The 9,927-nt window shown below is 39.8% G+C and overlaps 1 non-coding gene across 1 annotated transcript; it reads right to left on the reverse strand.

The window, feature by feature from the left end:
• Positions 1 to 4,849: 4,849 nt before the first annotated feature.
• On the reverse strand, positions 4,850 to 4,922 carry Trnav-cac. The gene has a single exon. It is a non-coding gene; the product is annotated as a tRNA-Val (tRNA).
• Positions 4,923 to 9,927: the final 5,005 nt, after the last annotated feature.

Below are 9,927 nucleotides of genomic sequence, written 5' to 3' on the forward strand. Positions count from 1 at the left end.
ACGATTTACGTAGCGGTAGGTCAATGTTGTTCCATTCGCGGCATGCAGTAACATGGTAGTCCCTGGCGTGGAAGTAATTCCCGTAAACTGCCATATGAGGGCATTCTGGTGAAGTGGTTTTTCGTTTAATCTTCTGACGAGTGGTGTCAAAAAAATTTTCGGCCATATGAGAACCCCTTTTGAATCATGTATCTATAGAGGCTGTAGAGCTTATTCTCCCCCATTATGTAACTCTTAATTTATTAATTTATTTTATTTATTCCCATACCAGCGTATACGACACAAGTTCACCATTTTACATCGTGGTGGTCAACAATTTACGTGCACGAACAACCTTGGCGTAGATGTAACCTACCCAGGCAGGACACGAATCCCCGCCTTCTTATTTGGCAGACGAGGACTTAATACTGCCTCCTCCAATTCCGGCGAGGTAAATTTGTACACATTAGGAAGTTTCAGGGGCGCAGCTAGGAATCAAGGCTGGTGGGGGTTTAGGTGCAACAAATACCGGGGTGTGTGGGGTATGGAATACCCACCAGGATAAGCGGTAGTTGCGAGATTAATAAATTGCGGACTTGTACATTTGGCAACGTTATGTTCGCTCCTCCTCTCTCTCTCTCTCTCTCTCTCGGTACTACCACTTCCCCATCAGCGAAGCCATCCGAGAGTGTCCGGCCTCTCACGAAAGCTCACCAGCAGACATAAAGTGAATAGACTATAATACCGGTGTGTGTTGGGGTTTGGAATACCTACCAGGATAAGCGGTAGTTGCGAGATTAATATGTAAATTGCGGACTTTTAAGATAAACGGTTCAAAATGGTGAGTTTTACGGCTTTATAAGAGATATTTTATTAATCCTTACTCTATTCTATTAGTAATATCAATCCCTTTAAGTAAAATGGATTAAACTTAAAAATATCTCTGAGCTCTGGGGGGGGGGGGAGGGTTTAACCCCCCAAAACCCCCCACGCTGCGCCACTGGGAAGTATCATGTACCTACTTACGTTAAAGGTTGTCGCGCTTGACTAAGTAGTGTGAAATTTAAGGCCACGCACTCCCACGGTGATTGAAAATGGTATTCATGGACTATTGTTTTCATACATTCAAGGCCTAATATTGGTATATGGCTGTCCTCCAATAGGGTGGTTTCCTATTATTTTTTTATTGCCTATATTGAAATATTATTACTCCTGAAGTACATATTTCACGCTTTTAGATTTTTTAATTACGATATCTATTTTTCGCGATTAAAGGAAAAGTGAAAAATTTCAAGCGCACGAAAACGCGACGGCTAAGTATGAATCCTGGGAAAACTCCGTTTGACGTCGTTCTGGTTCCCGCTGCCGCAAGTGAGGTGACCTTGGAGCGAGGCTTTGAGCGCTGATACGACGCAGGCTGCTATCAGGTAGCAGAGTACCCTGCTAGATGGTAGCGCTTGGCTTAAATAAGGAGTATTAATATCCTATCAAACGAGGAAAACTTTCCGACCTTAGCCATTTTTAATAGGTAATTCTTAAGAGATGTTTCCCTGAGCTCTGTGCCTCATGAATGCATTGGTAATCTCAGACGAAGTAAAACTCCTATCGTATCTAACTCTACTCGTAAAGAAACTCAAGGTCCCTGTGACGTCACGTGGAGTGGAATCGCATGGGCGCCAATATGGCCTTTTTCAAATGAGGATAAAATTGACCGTTGCCATTCGTCTAAACTGGGATTTCTAAGACCAAATAATTTTTATATTATGAATACAGTAATGGTTGGCAACGAATCGCAATCAATGCCTTTCGTTTTCTTTGATGAAGGAAACTACCCTATTCTCCCTATCCCATGTCTGTTCTTACACCTACCTGAGGCTCAACCTCCCAATATCCCTGCTGATCTGTCCTCGGCACTTGTCACTTAGTCTTCCTCTGGGCACTTTTCCATCAATTCTTCCTTCCATTATGTTTTCCACATAACTGCTGTGTGTCATTACGTGACCAACCCACCGTGTTCTTTTTTGGCGCACAGTGATCCTTTGGGTCCTTTCTTCTCCTATTCATCTACGCATAATTTCTTATCCTATCTGTCCATTTTATCCTAAGAATCCTCCTCTAGCATTAGCTCTTGAAAGCCTTTATACTTTTCTGATCAGGTTATTGTGTGGTTGTCATTAAATATTTTTCTTTGAGGTGAAAAAATTTGTTTTCGCCCGAAAACGCATCGGGGAGTTGTCGCGTGTAAGACAGACGTGATAACCACTATATTGCGGAATGTGTTAGCTACGGCCTACATGAAAACATAGAAAATTTTACGTCAAAATCCTTTAGACAAACTCATGAGATTTTCAAGTTGAAAAATAATGTGGAGACTGAAGACTCAAAGGCAAAGGCTTAACATGGCGTAAAATTTGATATTGAAACTGTTTGTCCTCTATTTATGACAAGGAAACGTGCTTTTTTATGAAAAGTTTTAAAGACATGGAATAGTTTTTAATGACGAATAAGATGTCATATAGAGAGTGCAAAAAGGGAGTAACCACAGAAAATTACTTAGGTATGAAATTGATTAAAGCGGGCGTAGTAAACAAAAAATCAACAACGGAATTACTGAGGGAAAATTTTCATAAAAGCTCCATTTCTATTTTATGGAACCAATACAGTGGCAACTGCATGAAAGCAAGAATACAAAAAACAATGGTAGAGAGTGTAATAACGGAATGTAGATCCGGTGCAGAAAGACTTAATCCGCGAACTGAATAAAATTCAAAGGAAGGCTGCGCGTTTCGTCAAAAACTGCTACGGGCGTACAGACAGTGTTACCCAGATGTTAAGCGAGTTAGGCTGGGAGCCGTTGGAGACTCGGAGGCTGCGCGCTAGGCTTAGATTGCTTGAACAATTGAGAATGGATATCTTTAATAGCGACACAGAGAACATAATATTAGAGCCACACTATATTTCCAGGTCCGATAGAAGCGATAAATTAAGAGAGATGTTTTGCCGAACGGATACATATGCGAATTCGTTTTTCCCCCGAACCATAAAGGACTTTAATTAACGCTAGTCCCAACTTCGTATGAGCACTTAATTTTTTTTAGCTGTAAACGGCTGGTGTCCTAACACCCCCTGCCACACGCCTTTTAGGCGGCTTGTGGGGTATTATGTAGATGTAGATGAATAACATATGGAGTAGAGATAGGGGACATAAAGGAAAATACAGAAATAAATTACTGCCGACTGAGAGGGGTACATTGAGAAGGAGTTGCAGAAAGCAAACTCGATTAAGTTATAAATGATACAATAATGAAAATAGTGGATTTGGAAAAGGATAGATATAGTCAACGAGGTAAAGAGAAAGCAACTACTCTGGTTAAGTCGTGTTAATAGGATGAATAATTACAGATGGCCCAAGCAGGTATCTCTCAAGAAAAACTGAATGGCGGGTATTGGAGAGTAGAAGGAATTCTAAGAGAAATTGGAAGAAAAGGAATGAGATAAGAGGAGTTTCATGACAGAGAGAAATGGAAGCCGCTTACTTCAGGAAAACGACAACAGTCGTAAACAACCTGCTCTGTTTAAGAAGTCATAGCGGATGCATTACGAATTAATTGACTTTCTTGTTGTGGAGTGGAGATGCCTTAAATAAAAAGGACGACAGTCTGTTACTTTCAGGGAACTTCTGCCATGCAATTCAACCGTGAATAGTGAATCCTCTCATACGACGCAGGTGCTTTGCTGCAATAGGCGCAACTCACTTAAAATGAATCCAGCCCTGCGAGAACAAATTAGTTAGTATAATCATCGGAAGTCCCTCGTTAATTTGCAATCAAAACCCCCTAAAGGATAAAAAATACCCCATTTTAACCTCAATTAATTGTGCGCTATTCATTTCTCAAAATAATTTGCAAAAACAAATGGCAAACATTCAGAGAACATTTGGGACTACAAACCCCTAAACTTAAAACACATAAACCCTAAATGTGCCCTAAGCATTATCCTTATCCCAAATCCCAATCAACCACTAGTGGCGTATCTAGGAATAGACTTTGGGGGGGGGGGGAATAAGGGACCTCGGGTGGGGACAGGCAACGGTGGTTCTGGGAAAAATTTTTGAAAATGACATGCTCGGAAATATATTTTACATCACTTTGGCAGTTAAAATTTAACTTTAAGCAGATACAGTCATTATATGTACATCAAAACTAAACAATAGATTTTATATTTTTTTTTTCTTTGAGGCTTTGAGGGGTATCTATCCCCTCATCCCCCCATAGTTACGCCACTGACCTCCACCATAGTTGCAAACCCATGACTTCTAGTCATCCGCAAGATGTGACAACTATAAAATGCGTACTGAAAAACTCAAGCCGTAAGCGACACGGAGATAGCCATCACCTTTGGAACTGAGATTATGCAGTAATTTCAAGTATTTTTTCCAGACTTCCAGGAGATATTATTTTCAGTCGAATAAAATCAACGGAGTGAGTTGAGATACTGTAGAAAATACTAATTTGTAAATGAAAATGGTACGTAAGACATGTACTACATGTCCCTTTTAATGTTTTCATGTACAACTATTTTCGACGCATCCAGTCTTCGTACATCCCGAGCAAAAGGGGTACTCCTTACATCCCTTTCGTATTTCATTTACACTTACAGGGCAAGTTGACTAAACAGGTTGACGTATGTATTCAACTCATTCCGAGGAATGTCATTGACGTTATTTCCGAAAGGCATGTTATTGCTGGTGAATATCTGTGAAAAAAATGTTTTGTATGTCCATACTATGATCTCTATTGCCTATATCAACACACTACCCATGAGGAAAACTATCATGAAAAACTCATTATAAGGATATAATGAAAAAAAATGTTTCCGCCCGGGATCGAACCGGGGACCTTGCGCGTGTGAGGCGCACGTGATAACCACTACACTACGGAAACTACGGAGATGAAGAGGGAACGATAAACTAATGAAAACTTACTGGGGCGGATCTAGGATTTTTCTATTGGGGGGGGGGGGCACAAGGGTCTGACAGGTCTTCTCATATTTGAGATTAAAAACATAATTCAACAAATACTGTAATAAATATTTTTAAAATTTGATATGTAAGTTATTAATACTAAATCAAATGATTGAGGTTCCGTAATACTCAAAATAAAACGAACGTAATGATAGCCGTATTAAAAATCTTGTCTTTTTTTAAGCGTCTGGTGGGGGGACCGTGACCCCCCACCCCTAAATCCGCCTATGAAAGTCTATAAGTCTATGTATGATATTCACGCTGATGATTGAGTTAAGCCTGTGCGTGTTAGGTATATTGTAAAATAAATAAATAAAATAGTAATATTAAGCAGCCATCGGTTTAAAATCTTTTGCTTCTTCGATTTACTTAAAGGTCCCTCAAAGATTAAGAAATACTTTCTCTTACAGATATTTCGATCCAGTTATGCAAATTAGCGATGAAGTTTTTACGATATTTTTCATCGCAGTCACTGTAGGAGAATATGGATTAATAAACAGATGAGGAAAGTCACCTCTAGAAACATCAACAGTACTAAAAGTACCGTAGATAAGGGCTAAAGAGGGCACTTCCAAACATTTTTTAAGATTGTTCACATATTATTTTCTATTTTACTTTTTCTGGCTTTTATAACAACACATATAGTCTTTTTTTTACATCTACATCTACACACTACCCCGCAACCCGCCTAAAAGGCGTGTGGCAGGGGGTGTTAGGACAAAAGCCATTTGCACATAAAAAGGAAATGCTCCAACGAAATTACGATTGGCATTTGTTAAAGTCCTTTATGGTTCGGGGGAAAAAGGAGTTCGCAATATCTATCCGTTCGGCAAAACATCTCTCTCGATTTATCGCTTCTGTCGGACCTGGAAATATTGTGTGGATCTCATATTATGGTCTCCGTGTCGCTCTTGAAGATATCCATTCTCAATTGTTCAAAAATCTACAGTATCTTTAGTACAGCATCAGAATAGTTTTAAACTACTTTTAAAATTTTGTTTTTATAAATAAAATATTTTTACTTGGTCCAATGTTACCCTTGAGTTCGAGTTACCTATACTCAAGGTGGTTTAACTCACTTGAAATATTGTAAGAATAGATAAGGCCAAAGAGTGGCTTGGATTCCAGAGGAAATTTTATTTTATATAAAACAAATTTTTGAGGTGGTTTAAGTTAAATATATTTTTTCCAAAGAAAGTAAAAAAATATATTAAAATCTTCTGCTGTCTTCCCCTAAAGTGACTGCGAAAGCTCGAATTTCAATATAGAAATCCTCTAACGACTCAACTTGACATGAAAAACATTTAATTAGTTCATTATTTTCAACTGCATAGAACTCTTTCAGCTTCGTCTAACAATGGTGAGTTATATGAGAGATTAATACATCACAATGTTAAAAATATCTCGCTCTCCTTGCTAAAAATGCAATTTTAAAAAATCTCTCCTTAGCCTCTTCGCCCTAACATCTTCTCCATTTCCACAATGATGGTTGTTTGAATTTTTTATTGTAAAGTTTATCGAATTTTCTTATGACGACTTCAATGAAGGCTCACAATAAGGGAGGTTTCCTGTTTACTTTTTATTGCCTAAATCGAAAGATTATTACTCCTGGAGTACGCATTTCACGCTTTTAGATATTTAAATGACGATATCTATTTTTCGCGATTAAATGAAAAGTGATAATTTTCAAGCACGCGAAAACGTGACGGGTAAGTATGAATGCTGGAAAAAGCCCGTGTGACGTCATTCTGGTTCCAGCTGTCGCCATGTGAGGTGACCTTGGGGCGAGGGTATGTGAGCCACTTCGATGTAGGCTGATAGCAGGTAGCAGAGTACACTGCTAGCAGGTAGTACTTGCCTTAAATAAGAATTATTATTACCTTATCAAACGAAGGAAACTTTCCGACCATAGGCAGTTTTAATAGGTGATTATTAAGACATGTTTCCCTGAGCTCTGTGCCTCATACATGCATTGGTAATCTCAGGCGATGTTAAACTCCTATCTAACTCGTATAGAAACATGGTCTCTGTGACGTCATGTGGAGTGGCATCGCATGGGCGCCAACCTGGCCTTTTTCAAACGAGGTTAAAATTGACCATTAAAATTCGTCTTAACTGGGATTTCTAAGACCAAATAATTTTTATATTATGAATACACTAATGGTGGGCAACTAATCACAATCAATGCCTTTCGTTTTCTTTGATGAAGGAAACTACCCTATTATAAGTGTTCTCCAGCAACTCGATTGTGCAAGTGTGAGAAGGATGAGATCGCCCTTGCTGCTAGGGGCAACGTGATACTGGCGACGGAGGGCCATCCAAGCGGTTATCTATCCGTGATGGCACTTTTTTCACCCTGTCGACGTCATCGTCGTATCGCGTCCGAAACTGATGGTGATACGTGCCAATCACGGCGTCGTGGAATTTATCAATTTTCATTGAAAAAATATACCGTAGTCCATGCCCATTTTTATCTATGAATACTTTCTGAAATAGTTGGAGTATTCCACATAAAAGTATATGCGTCAGTTTTGTTGAAATTATCGAACTAACAGCTTTTTTATATTTATCAGCTAGGTATATGTCACTAAAACATTATCATTTCAGTCAATATGTTGCGGAGATAAGGCATAAATCGATACCACGAATTTCTCATGATTTATCTTCACGTAAATACCTGAGTGAGGTAAATACCGGCGCGCGCGCAGTTTCATTTTTCATATGTTATATTACGAACTCAAAGCGACCGCAGCGTTAAGATCAGTGGCGTAGCCAGGAATTTCGTTCGGGGGGGTCCAAAACCAGGTGGGGGGTGGGAATTTTTTTAAAAACAGGGAACTAAGTAATGGGTTTTTAACTAATTTTATCACTTTTCATAATCGAAAAAACTTTTAAAATTCATGATTTTTCAACATTTTGTTTTATTTTATGAAAGAAAATAAATGTGTTTTTATATTCCGGGGGGGGGGGGGGGTCCCGACCCCTCGAACCCGACCCCTGGTTACGTCACTGGTTAAGATTCGGGTGTTCCCGATCACTCACCCATGATTATTTCCTCAAATTATATTTCGTTAAAACTGTTAATAGGCATGAATACAATTAAATAAAATGATAATACACAAGAAATTCTTTCACTGTACACATTTTTTGTTCCTTCAATTTCCACCGTGACATTTACATCTTTTTCGAGGGACAGTTGTCGTGATCGTTCCAATGATCGCGGAGAAAATGACCGTTTCACGCAATCATTTCCTCGATGGCTCCAGGGATGGAAATCCCAGCCCTCTTTCCATCAATTTGCACGTCCTTTTTTCCGTCGATGATACCATCGCTGATAGAATAGAATAGAAAATGAAATCTATTATTCCGGGACAAGTTTGTCCCTTAGGAACATACATGATTATAAATATAATATAGTCAGAAATATTACAAAAATGTGTAGATTTGCAATATACATCGATGTCACAGAATGCAAGTTAATCTATGACAAAATAGAACAATAAATATATATTTATACATAATTATCAGCAAGACAAACGTACGAACTCATAAGTTCATCTGATTTTATTGAATTTAGCACAATGTTGTGGCATTTTTTAGTGTCCCCCCCCCCACCCAAAAATTTCTGGTACCCCCCCCCCAGAAATTCCTCGAACTCCCTCGAACTTCCTCCGAACTTATCCGCAGAACTTCTCCCGCCAAGAACTTTTCGCGCTAAGGTTTTTTCGCGCAAAGGATTTTTTGCGCAAAGGGGCCCTGTAGCAAAGTGCCCTGTCTCGCAAAATCCTGTCTCTGAAAAATCCTGTCTCTGAAAACCCTGCCTCTGGAAACTCAGCCTCTGGAAACAGCCTCTGAAACAGCCTCTGAAACAGCCTCCGAAACAGCCTCCGAACCAGCCTACCTGCAATGCAAGACTTATATAGGACTACTGCGGAGAAATACTTCTCCTTGGCAAGCAAGGGGAAATCGGTGCTAAGGCCTTAGTATTGCACTTGGAGTGAGAAGTTTTACCATTGTCCTATCACTAACTCTCTCTCCCTCCAACACCTCACCCCAGTATCTCCTTCCCCTCCATGTGTTCCAATGAACGATTCCTCTGATGTCTCCAACCCAGAAGTTGAGGGGAAAATTCTGGGTGCTGGCTGTTGTCTCAAAACCAGGGAATGGTGTTTTGTGGAGCGGCCGTTTCTGCAGGGGCAGTGACGCATCAGTGGGCGGTTGTTGAATTCGCCTGGCTACCCCTCCACTCCCTGGAAGAAGCCCTCCCCTCAAATGCTGTCTCGCCTTGCATAGGCAAGCCCCCTTTCTGGTCGAGACCTGCTGGGAGTCACATGTCTTGTGAGCCATGAGATTTTTAGAGCAATTTTCTGCTGGTAATGTTTCCTTTGGGATCATGAATTTACTATCATTGTTTTCTGTAATACTTCTGATTTTTTGAATACTCTACTTTGAATAGATATCGTACGGTAATAACTCGTAAATTATTTTTGGCTACCTTTTTCTTGTGAGCTGTTTTTCTTGTTTGTGGAGTCTTTTCCCTGATCCAGCATGTGACCGACGGTTGGAGTATTTGCCCTGTCTGGACTTACGTGAAAAATCAACCTGATTTTACGACGTAACGTCACATTTTGGTAGCAGAGCGTGGTTCGATTTCCTGTCCTTTCGTCGAGGTCTCCGAGTGCTGGACAATGGTGACAATTTCTCCACTATTTCTCCACTTTTTGCAGTTTCTGGTTGTTTCTTCTCTTAAAAGTGAGTTATTTTATGTTCCATTAAGTGCTTTTTGGTTCGTGTGGGATTACGTGACTAGTGTTGCCGACTTTTCCTCGTGGTCATATGCCATTTGACATTAATGTTCGTAATGCTCGTAATGTTCTTGATAGTTTGGATAGCAGCTAGTTATTCTCGCACTATTTTTGGTGATT

The sequence above is a fragment of the Ischnura elegans genome, chromosome 7, assembly GCF_921293095.1.
Source record: "Ischnura elegans chromosome 7, ioIscEleg1.1, whole genome shotgun sequence".
In the NCBI taxonomy this organism is placed as follows: domain Eukaryota; kingdom Metazoa; phylum Arthropoda; class Insecta; order Odonata; family Coenagrionidae; genus Ischnura; species Ischnura elegans.